The following is a 12630-nucleotide window of genomic DNA, read 5'->3' as shown; positions in this document are numbered from 1 at the left end:
TTTTCTGAGTCTTTGTTGTAAGAGGGATCCGAGGTAGCTTCTACCTAGTCTGCCATCTTGCTCCCACCCTCCTTTTTTATTACTTCTTGATGAAACTCTTGACCCCTCCATATTGTCACTCCCAAGAGGCAATTATTTTTCTTATTAATATACTTTTTTTTTTAACTAAATCCCTGTGACTTACAAAAAGTATTATGGCTGGAAATCAAAGTCTAGGGATTTGCACTATTTTTACACAAATAATGCATACCTTCTGTTTGTTTGGCAACCTTCCCCTCCCCCCGTGAGATATTTTCATAAGTGTGCTATGCTAATTTCTTTACAGCAACATGTAAAAATAAATTGGCATAACAGCACTTATGAAAATACCTCCCAGGGGGAGGGTGTGGTTGGCAAACAAATATAGAAGGTGTGCATTATCTGCATAAAAACACTGTGTGTATAACCTGTCAACTCAATATCTTATTGAAGATGGAAAGCTGATTATCCACATATTTGTGTTTTTATACTAACATGTTTTGATGCATTATTTCTAGAAAGACTTCTTTCACAGTATTAGTAAGAGAGTTAAAAAGTCTTTCCTCAAAAAGTACCATGATTTCATTGTAGGAAGGCAAGTCTGAATTTGGATGTAGATGGATTTGGACTTAACTGCGTTATCAACTAGCTATGTCATTTAACAGGGTACTTACACTGGTTTTAATTTTACTCATTTTTTAAAATGAAGGTAGTTGTAATCATCTCCCAGATCTGTTGTAGGAATTTAACTGAATTCAAAATCATAAATATCCTGATATTCATTACTTGTCTTCTGCTACCATCTACCAGGGCAAAGAACCATGATTGCCTTGAACTCTAAGAAAACCAACCCAAGATACGTATAAAACTTTGTGGTAACCTACAAATCACGTTAGTAATAGTGATATTTAGTTTCCATCATGCTCTTGTTCACATTTATAAGCTACTTTATGTATTATTTTTATACTTTTTTTTTTTGGAGAGTACTCAAGAAAATAAATGGAGACAGAGGGTAAATTTGTTTTCCCTCCAGACTGTAAGCCAGCCAACTTGGAAAGTTATGGCCTTTATAGTTAGAATAAACTTTGTTATGCTAAAGTAACAAAATGAAAAACATGTTGCCTCTGTTGGGTTTTACCTTGCTCAGTAATACTCTCAGCTATACTGCTATTTTGGGGCCACACCGTTAATTGGAGTGCTCTGAAATAATGGCTTTTTATTATTATTATTATTACTATTATTTAAAACATATTTATTATTAGTCTTCTGACTTTAACGGATGGGTATTGAGCTGGAAGAATAAATTGTTTCTTTCACGTCACAAAAGCCAAGTTGCAGAGAAAAATACAAAATGTGATTGGAAAGGAACATAACTGCTTTCTACAAATTTAAAGTATATACTGAATGAGTAAAAAATCTTTTTCATTTTTGGTTCATTGGTAGATATTGCAGGCCATCAAGTTTCTGTTAATATCATCTTCCATCGCATAGCACCGTCTCTGGGTTTTTGAGTACATTTGGGTCTGTTGTGCTGCAAAAGTATTGTTTATAATTCACTGAGAAAACTGTTTGTTTTAAATAAATGGTAATGTCAAAATTGGCTATTCGCCTGAAATAAAACAAAATTTGACTCCTTCACATAATCTGAAAATTTATAAACTAGTTGGATCAAATATTCAACTATAAAAAAAATTTTGTTGAAAAATGTTTTTAAGCAGTAAAACCTGCAAAAGCCAGAATCTGTGTAAGGCAGAAACCTGGCAGGGTAGGAAAACTTATTTTCCATTAAAACGAGCACTAGAAAAGTGGTAAGACTGTATCCTATCAAAGGTAGAAAACTTTTGAGACCCAGAAAAACAAGGCAGTCCTCTTGTGTTCTGGCTTTTACAGAACTCTTACTATATTTAAATATGCATATAGTTAACCTAATGTTAGATTCTAGAGGTCTGAGACCATGTCTATTTTTTTCACATCTAGAATTCAGTTCCTGACAAATAACCTAGCATTAATAAACACTAAGAAATTGTTTGCCAATTAAAAATCAACCATTTAATATGTACAACAAATCCTGGAAATAAATACACCAATGATTTTATTATAAGTATCAGTTTGTTGTGTTTTCAAGTTTCTTAATAACAATAATAATTTTATACCTATAAAATAATATTTCTAAAAAATCATCATATTTCAGTAATCAGTAAAGTGGAAACATATAATTTACAAGAGTAGATCCTAAAATCATTAAGTAAAATATAAATGGCCCCCCCAAAAATGTCTTCATGCATAAAATTTCAACATCAGACCTAAACAGTCTAGCGTGAGGTCAGATTGCTATTTATTTGTGTGAACATTAAATGGAGATGGCTTCTCCTCTAAGGCTATATTTTATAAAAATGAGTATGGTTAAACACTATCATACTCAATGAACGATAGTCAGATGGGACATGACAGCATCTGAAGGAAACATAGAACCAAGTCTCTCATCTATATACACTCAGGCCATATGTTCTTTGATAAAATGGAAAACAGAAAAATCTTGACTATGAAAATGTAAATTGCTCACTTTCTTTCTCCCTCTGTTTCTCCCTCTTACATTATCTTGCTATCTCGCTCTCTGTGTTTCTTTCTCTCCCCTTTCTTGTATTATTTGCTTAACACATATAATTAAATTCTTCAGAATTTAGACATGAACACACTGCCCCATCGCGTATGCAATGTATCATGTGCCATAAAATCAATTTTAGGTTAAAACTGTCTAGGACAATAAGCCTGCAAGGAAATGTTCAATAACAGTGATCATCTCATAACAGTAAAATATGGATGGGATTGTTACCCTCTGATTTTCTGGATTTTTAAATTTTCTATAAATAATGGAGATTACTTTTAAAACCACTTAATTTCAAACTCTTTAGCAATAAAACACATTTTAATGCTCATTCTGTACCCATCAACATTTTAAAAGTATTTGTTGTGATGTTGCACAGTCTAAGAATATTCAAAAAACCAAAAATATTCAAAACATGCATTAAAAAATTGTCATGTTTTGTGATAACTACCCTGCTTTTTTATTATTCATGACTTTTTTTTACAAGTAGAGACACTATGCAAATGATAGAAATTGAAACTGAGCATGAATTTTTTTTTTTTTTTTGGATTTGAGTCATCAAAGAGGATGGGATAAGACTTAGCAGGGAAAAAGTGGATCCAAGGGTTTGGAGGCAGAACTTAGTTTAGTGGGTGTGGGAGAAAGCAGAGAGAATAATATTACTAGAGCAAAGAATTCTTCTAAACAAGCATAACAATTTTATTAAATTGAAGACAGATTGCACAATCCCGAATGTCAACCATAGACAATTGGACTTTATCATGCAGACTATGGTAGTTTTAAAGGTTTCTATAAAGTTAATGATATGATAAATGGTAATTTGGAAGTTTATTCTGTCCATGATATTTAAGATAAATTATGTTTTGATATATTTCACTTTTAACCCTACTAAGCAAAAGTTGGGACTATACAATCTTACCAAGATGTCTCTTACTCATTAAGTTGGCTTCACTGCTTATGCTGATAAACTAAGGACAAGACTGAAAATCATTAAACTGGCACAATATACATGGTTAGCCAGGTGTAGAAGTTTCCTGCCACTAGAAATGGCATGCAATTGTGATACTGACTCAACTAGAGTGATTCCCAAGTCTCATCCATGAGATCAACCTCAAATCACATTGAGAAAACTAACATAGAAGCAATGTAAGATGAAAGTTTATCTCATTGCTGGAAACATAATTGGATAGCAAATAGGCAACCTGAATAAAGACAAAGCAAATAGAGCCAAAGAATGAATTTACTACTTTTGTCTCCAACCGAGACCAAAAAAAAAAAAAAACGATTTCATGTTTAGTGACGGGTGACTTGACACAAAACAATTTGTGTAATGAAGATTGATTGATAACCTATTAGCACTTGATGACAGTGTTCATTACTGTGATAAAGATTTCGTGGCTCTCATATTACCATCATCTAGGTCTCTTTGGTTTCCTTAGTGAATTTTTCTATTAGTAAGGATTGTACTATGATAATTAATTGTCCCCATTGCCTTGTGTCAGTCAGCGGCTAGGCAAACATTTATTGAAGCTGATTACACATTAAACAATGTGCTTAATTTAGGTGAAGACTACAAAGAGTAAAGGACACTGTATCTTTGAGAAGCTTATTTTATACTGACAGGCACAAACTTGCAAACAAACAACAGTTTAAATGAAATGTAATAAATATAATAATAGAAACAGTTATAGAGTTGAGAGCTAATAGATAAGTTTGTATAATCAGCAAAGCAGTGTGGGAACAGTCACATGATCTGAGTCTTTAGGAAAAGTAAGATTTAGTAGGCTAAAAAGTTGAAAATGGCATTCCAGGCAGAGAGACTACTAAAAATAAACAAAAAACCTCAAAGTACATCATGAATGTACTTTGACAGCTCAGCAAAATTGATCTGTAAAATGTAAGGTTGGAAGAAGTGACAAATAAGAGTAGTCACTCAGCGTCAATCACTGAAGGGTCAGTGTTTTTATTTCTCCTAATTCTACGAAATCTCAGCTGAGTACCTGCAGCAAGGGTAGTTTCTTTAGATCCCTGTTACATTTATTTACGTTCTTATAAAAAAAAAAAAATTTTTTTCATTCTTATACCAGGCAAAATCTAACCATATATATATATATATATTTTTAAGGAAACCATCCAGACATTCTTGCATTGAGGAAAGTGAGGTGCTTTTCCTTTTTCCTAAACTGGGCTCACATATCACATTGGAATATGAGGAAGACATTGCTAAAGTATATTCCTAATTTTCTTCTGAAAATTTTAAGTTTGGGATTGTGCCACGTTAGCTATAGTCATCACAAAAATTTTTAGGATTCTCATACAATTAGATAACAAAGGAAAGTTTGGCAACCATTGGTTGGTGATAAGTACCTGAAGACAATATCTGAAGAAATTATAAAATAATTCTCAAAACAAATTAAGGAGGAATTGTGTATTAAAAAATGTTTAAACATAATTTCAACTCATATTTATGGTTTAACTGCAAATAAAGCATGGAAGGAAGATATTGGAAAGAAAATAAAACTATATTCTGGTATTCATATTTCGTACCTTCCACATTCCAGTTATTAATGGATGTTTGCAGATGTTTCTTCTCATTTTGAGTCGTGCCACATCAGCAAATGAAGGTCCCAAAAGCTTGACTCCTTCCACACCATTAAGGTTGACTCTACTTTGAGGGAGCAGCTCTTCCACAGTTGTCTTTTGAGTGCCTTCCAACCTGAGGGGCTCACCTTCAGGCACTATATCAGACAATGTTCTGCTGGTGTTCATAAGGTTTTCACTAGCTGATTCTTTTCAGAAGTAGACCACCACGTCCTTCTTCCTAGTCTGTCTTAGTCTGGAAGCTCACCTAAAACCTGTCCACCATAGGTGACCCTGCTGCTGTTTGAATACTGGTAGGATATCTTCCAGTAACACAGCAACACTCAAGCCCCCACAGTACGACAAACTGACATTTGCATGGGAGTTTGGTGCATAAGGTGCTCAGCAAAGATTGTGAGGATGAGGCAGGACCAGGCAGTGTTTCATTCTGTTGTGCATAGGGTTGCTATGAGTCAGAACTGACTCGAGGGCACCTAACAGCAACAATCTTCTAGTATCATTCCCCAAGTGGTGCAAATGGTTAACACACTCAGCTGCTAACCAAAAGGTTGGTGATTTGAATTTACCCAGTTCTGAATTATCAATCACCGAAAACCCTATAGAGTATAACTATACCCTGACACACATGGGATTTTCATGAATCAGAGTCCACCCTACTGCACTTGGTGGAAAAAAGGAAGTGGCATTTTTTTTTGTATAATCATTTTATTGTCTCTAAATTATAAACACAAATGGTGTTTTCAGGAGAGCCAATAATACATATTTTCACAGAGTGTGCTGTCAACATTAATTTAATGGAAAACAGCAGTGCACTCTATTTTGCTGTCTAGCGTTAAACAGTTAAGAAAAGTACTATTCTTCAAGTAGAGAGATTTTATTGCCATTAAATTATTTTATCCTAGACCAATCAGGGTACCATGAAACTAATAGAAAATAAAAAACTAAAAAGTACTTAGGTTGATATACAATCCTCTGCAATAACTAATATCTTCAGGAACCTAATATATAATCTCAAGAGTTCACTTTTTTTTTTTGATGTTTTCTTTGTCATACTTGTGCACATATAAATACCATTAAGCGTGAGTCATAAAACCCTCCATTCACTACGAAATGTATTTACTGAGTTTTTCTTGTTTTTTTTGACCTCATCCTTTAAGAACATCCCAGCGGTAAAGCAGTAAGGCAAGATCTGTCAATGTATAAAGTCAGAGCCTTGTTTGTGCCTCAACTTCAGCAAATTGGTAGGTGGGGAAGACAGGAAGCTCAAAAGACTTGAGAGCTTAAAATATTACTCCTTGGTAATGCACTGAGTAGCTAATCCTAGTAGATTTCTGACATTAGAACTATTGAGAAATACAATATGTTTATAAAAATCTCTTGTTTATATGAGCCTTTATAATTTACAAAGTAATTTAGCCTTATTGTCAAATTTAAATCACCATTGGTTTGATTTTTCTGTGACTGAATTTTGCCACCCTAGTGTGAGTGAACTGTTTCTCGTGCTTGGACCCTGAATAGTCATTTTATTAGTAATAACTCATTGCTGTGTTAGTATAAAGTAAGAAAAAAAGTAAAGGGAATGATTCAATGCTGAGCAATTCTAATTTCAATTATATACATGTGTTCTCCTCTCCCAGGATTTCTTAGAAGTATAGTTCTACACTTCAATAGTCTTTAAGGAAATGCAAATTGAAGACCCATTGATTTACCTCTACAAGTCAACAGAATGACTAATATTAAAGAGTAGCAATACCAAGTATTGTCAATGAGGTCATATAAACTAATATTTTAGCTTTGTGAGAATGTAAAATAGTACAAGCACTCTGGAAAACAGTTCCAGAGTTTCTTATAAAGTCAAATAGCAACTTATAATAGGACCACGTAATAGTATTCCTTAGGTAATCACCTCAGATAAATGAACACAAATGTCCACAGGAAGACTTGTGCTCGAAAGTTCACAGCACCTTTATACATAAAAGCAAGACTGGAAGCAACCTCAACGTCTACAAATTGAAAAATGATTAAAAAAATTGTAGTTTATTCTTATAATGGAACTTCCTCAGCAAGTCAAGAAACAAATCTCTAATATATGCAAATATTTAGATGAATCTTAAAAGCACTATGCTAAGTAAGAGAAACTAGACAAATTTTTATGTAATGGATCATTCCATTTATATGAAATTGTAAAAAAAAGCAAATGTAATGAAGAAATCAGGAGCTAGGAATGGAGGAAGGGGATTGACTGAAAAAGGCACTAGGAAATTTTTCACTTGATGAAAGTGTTTTCTATCTTAATTATGGTACTAGTTATACGAATATTAACATTTTTCATTTCTCTTTGCATTGTACTTTTAAGATTAATGAAGTTGACTGTATATAAATTGTAATTTAAGAAACTGATTATTAAAAAAATAATCAGAACAACAACAACAAAAAAAACCCTAATGAGATTTGAAATAAGTAGTTCTTTCTAGTACTCCCTTCTAACCCTTTTCCTGTCAGGAGGATTCAAAGCACATTTTTAAAAAGTAATTTCAATAATAAAAACGTGTAGTAAATATTTCTAATAGAGACATTTCATTGCTTTGGGTGAATGGGTTAATATGGTAGCATTCCACTCATATACATTTTAAATATGCACATTGAAAGCCAACCCTGTGTGCTCTCGAGGACTAAATATTAAGGAAATTAATATGTAAAGTCTGTAGAAGGAAAGGCAAATGAAGAGTAATTCATTTCAGCCTAATAAAATAGAAAATACAAAATAAGTTTAATAAGTAGGCATGATGGTCCTTTCAAATCACATTGGGGGCATTTCATCCTAGCTATTTCTCATTTTATAAATGAGAATTTTAGGGGGTTATGTTCACTCAGAATTTAGTTTCTAATGTTTTTTTATTTTGTGCTGAAATACAGCCCTTGCAATATTAGCATATGTGATAAGATGTCATCTATTTTTCTAAAATTATTTTTCTAAAATTATATAAAAGTCACGTCCTGTAACTGAATAAAGGACAAATACATAAGTCAAACATAAGAGGTAGAGTATGGCAGAGGAAGAGAGACTAGGTTTAACATAAGAACCCCTGCCTCTCCCCAGCTCCCTTGTCCTTATTCTACCACTTTCTCAGGCATGACTTGAATCTAGTCACTTAAACTGAGGATTTTTTTTTCTCTGTAAAAGGATATAATCGTACTCACCTTTCAATTCAGTTATTGAATAAACAATGTGATACGCAAGAGCATTACTAAAGATAATCATATCTTGCTTTTCTCTATTTCTTCAGTTCCTTGAGAAAGGAGTGCTTTATCTTTTTACTGAACTTTCTCTCACACAGGACACTCTCAGGGAAAAATGTTCTGTTAACCACCCAATTGGCTTCATGAGTTTTGTATTGCCAGTTGCAGGAAACATAGAGTGGCTAAAACAATAGTGATTACTCGTATCACAAAATTAAAAAGTGTGCAGATGATTGTTTAAAAAAATAGCCGAAGGAGAAATAAATAACTATGTAGGGTTTATTTGAGCAGTTCATCTATAGACATACAGGGAGACAATTTTGTTTAAAAAAAGGTTCAATGCAGGTGATTTACAATAAGGCTTTTAAAGAGAATGGGGAAAATAGAAAAGAAAATTAACCATTGACTAATCTTAATGTGGTTGATTGAACCCTCCTTCTGTTACTGAGGTTAGCTGGCAGCTGGCATCAGGTCATTAGGTAGCCTCTGTCCTGGCCAGGGGTAAAGGTTGATGGTGGGGGACATTCATTTGCACAAATCTTCAGGTGTAGTTCAAAGGTTTTAGAATAATAAAAGCACCCCAACAGATCAGAAAATTCCAAAGGTTTAGAATTGCTTTTCAGAAAACAATAGCAAAGGCTAATTTACTTTTTGGTAAAGTTAAATTCTTTGTCCAGAGTAAACTTTAAATGAGTTTATGGTGAACATATATCATATCACAAAGGTGGTTTTAGAGGATTTAATCATTGTGTTAATCTGGGCCTTATTTTCCTTATTATTAACACGACGCTATAGTCTTCCAGCAGGTAAAACAATGATATTAAGGGTCAAGATTCATTTTTCTTTCTTTGGTACTTTCTTCATTCAAAAGTTTCACAAAGTGTTTCCAGCGGTTCTAGGTCTCCCCTTTGGCATCAGAACCCTAGAACACAGGAGCCTCACCTAAAAAGTATCTACTAACAGTTCTCTGGCTGAAAATAGATCAAGTGCTATGGTTGGGAAATGGGCTTTGGTGATTAGATAATATAAGTTAAAATCAACCCCAAAAATTGAATGTAATTTTCTGTGAAAGTAGAGTTTTTTTTTTAAAGAAAAGCTGGGGGCTGTTGGAGAAGGGATTAGAAACTGGAGTGGCAAAAACAAATATTGCTACAGTTAACAAATAAACTTTTCTCCCGTTACACATATATTCCCCTCACTTCATATTCTCCTTTATTTTGATAGCTTGCTTATTGTCTATTTTTCAATGAACCATAAGCTTCACAAGGGTAGGTACTAGTATGCCTCTCTTCTTTACTCTTCTATGCCCTGTATATAATACAATGTCTAGCACATAGTATGCACTAAATATATATTTAAAAAATGAATGAATGAGATCATTAATATGAATATGCTTCCTTTTCCATAAATTTTATAGTAATCAGTCTATGACACATACCAAAAAAAGCTGTCAAAGATTTTTCATGATAATAGTCCACCTTCTCTTTTTAATTTTGTTTTTCAATTAGTTATGTTCCCTTATAATTCTTCTTACTTTTCTTCTTCTTCCTTGTACTTAAAACCTACCTATTCCATCTGTACCCTATTGGTGGCTCTGATTCCTAAAATTAAAAATAAAAATTTGTACTGTGTTACATTAACCATAATTTTACACTGCCTTTTCTTTTTTTCTTTTTTTTTCTTTTTTGAGTTTTTTAAACCAACTGAATATATTCCTTAACTTTTACTGGCAGGAGGCTTAAAGCCAAATTTGGTGTTCAATTCTAGCAAATATGTTTGTCCTTATGATAAGAAAACTGAATATTTGTGATGCTTTTTCCTCACTTGTTTTGATTTTCTGTCCTCGTTTATACTTTATTTTATTCTAATTTGATTATTTGTTAATAAGTAAATGTGTATATTCTCATATATCTCCCAACAGCCTCCACGGGGGGGAAAAAAAAAAAAAACCTCTATTACATTATTGTATAAGACTTTTTTGAATAAAATGTGCAATATTTATTTAGATTGAGACCAAAAACAGAGGTATATATTGCCTGAAAAAGGTGTTAGATAAAAGGGTTTTATTTTCTAACTCTTAATATAGGTTTATCTTACAGGCTCATGCTCAGTATTTCCATATTTTTTGGAGGATTTTACAATACAAAATATTTTAATCACCAAGAATATCCCTGCTTTCCACATAAAAACAGACTATAATTTCACTGGGTTGCTTTCTGTCCTAAAATTTAATGTGATTAATTCATTTTAGAGCCCCATATTTTCCTCCAAGAAAACACTAAAGAAACAGACAAAATTCCAATTTCTATACCTTATTAATATTTCAAATTTCCAAAGTTTATGTCATCAGTGTGTAATATGCTTTAGCTACTATGGAGTAAAAGTGACTGAATTTACCCTCCCATCTGAACATTGTAAATAACTTTAAAAAAAAGAAAAGAAAAAATGAGAAAAGGCACAGAAAAAACATCCAAACCCTATGGAGTAATTCTATTCTGTAGCACGTGGGTTGCGGTGACCTCAACACCAACAGGTTTAGTTTTTGGTTTTGGTACCTGTAAACATGAACCTGTTTGGAAACATGGGTTTTCTTTTGTTATATTATTGAAGTTGAACCAGAGTGGGGGTAGATCCAAAACCAAATCATCTCTGAGTTAAAAAAAACAGGGGGCCAAGATGGCTGACTAGGTAGAAGCTACCTCGGATCCCTCTTGCAACAAAGACTCGGAAAAACAAGTGAATCGATCACATACATGACAATCTATGAATCCTGACCGTCAAACACAGATCTAAAGAGTTGACCTGAGTGATAGGTGAGTGAAAAGCTGCGCCCTAAAGCAGCAGCTGCCTCTGGAGCCAGCGTCCAGCACCACAGCCTTGAGCCCCCGCGGTTCCCTGGTGCCGAGTAGCAGGGCTGACTGCGGCTTGCTGAGGCAGGGCAGGCACGGGACACAGCCCTAACCCGTAGCTCCCCTGGGGTAACCTCCATAGAGACTCAGCCAGCACAAGCAGGCTGCACACTGACGGGGCTAATGACAGAAAGAAAACCAAGGGGAAGCAGCGACTGTTTTCGGAGCCTGGACCCAGCGTCCCAGTCAGAAAACCTTGGTGCTGGGCTTTGGACTGGGCGCAGGGGAGCTGAGCATGGCTTCCTGAGACTGCTCAAACACGGGACGCAGCCCTAGCCCCCTGAAGTGACCTCGGGGGAAGCCCAGCCAGTGCATGCAGGCAGCACAGTGATGTGGCTGACAGGGGAAGAAGTCACCGGGATGCAGCAACTGGTTTTGGAGCCTGGAGTGTGGCATCCCAGCCAGGGAACCTTGGCCCTGGGCTTTGGACTGGGAGCGGAGGAGCTGACCAGGGCTTCTGAGACAGCACAAGCACAGGACTCAGGCCTGACCCTCGGGGGCAATCTCGACCCACCCAGCTCACATAGGCTACAGGCCTCTCGGGAATCTTAGATAAAACAGTCATCACCAAGCAAGATAAGTAACTTTGTCTATATTCCTGGGTGCTACTCTCTCCTATCTATCTGATCCCTCCCCTCCCTTCCCAGGCAGGTTCATTAACATCGGAATTTCCTGGGCCAGGGAGTGAAGTGCTCTGTGTTTTTTTTTTCTTTTCCTAACCCATTCTCCTGGCCTGAGCGAAGCAGCTACAAAAAGCCCAGGGACCAAAAATCCTTCCCTGATTTCCCAAAAATGGACTAAAAGTACAGAACTAGCTCCAGCCAAGCATATGAGACCCACAGTCTTGGGCTTTCATCCATACAGAGAATAAGGTGGCTATTATAATGCAAAGGAAATTCTGATAGGGATCTGACTGTAATTGTTTTAGATGATTACTGGAAACAAAAGTTTTCCAGGTCTGATATCTCTACCTATTAAACAGAGCCCTCACTGACCCACAACCAGGAACTGAGGGCTGAAGCTTCACCCAAACCACCTAGCCTCCTGCCAAAGGGGTCTGAGGATAGTGACATCTACCAATCTGCAGAGGTACAGGCATTGGGTGCCTAAGTTACAGCTGCAGAGCCCACCCATAAAAGTGCCTTAGGAATAGAGACACACCTACCTCATTAGCACTTGGGGGAAGACTGTCAGCATCCTGCCCCCTCCTAGAGTGTGACCCCCTGCTGCTACTAGAATCTGGTACACACAACTATA

Source organism: Loxodonta africana, chromosome 25 (genome assembly GCF_030014295.1).
Source record: "Loxodonta africana isolate mLoxAfr1 chromosome 25, mLoxAfr1.hap2, whole genome shotgun sequence".
NCBI classification, from domain to species: Eukaryota; Metazoa; Chordata; class Mammalia; order Proboscidea; family Elephantidae; genus Loxodonta; species Loxodonta africana.
The sequence above is the reverse complement of the archived record's forward strand: the minus strand, read 5'-3'. Positions refer to the sequence as shown.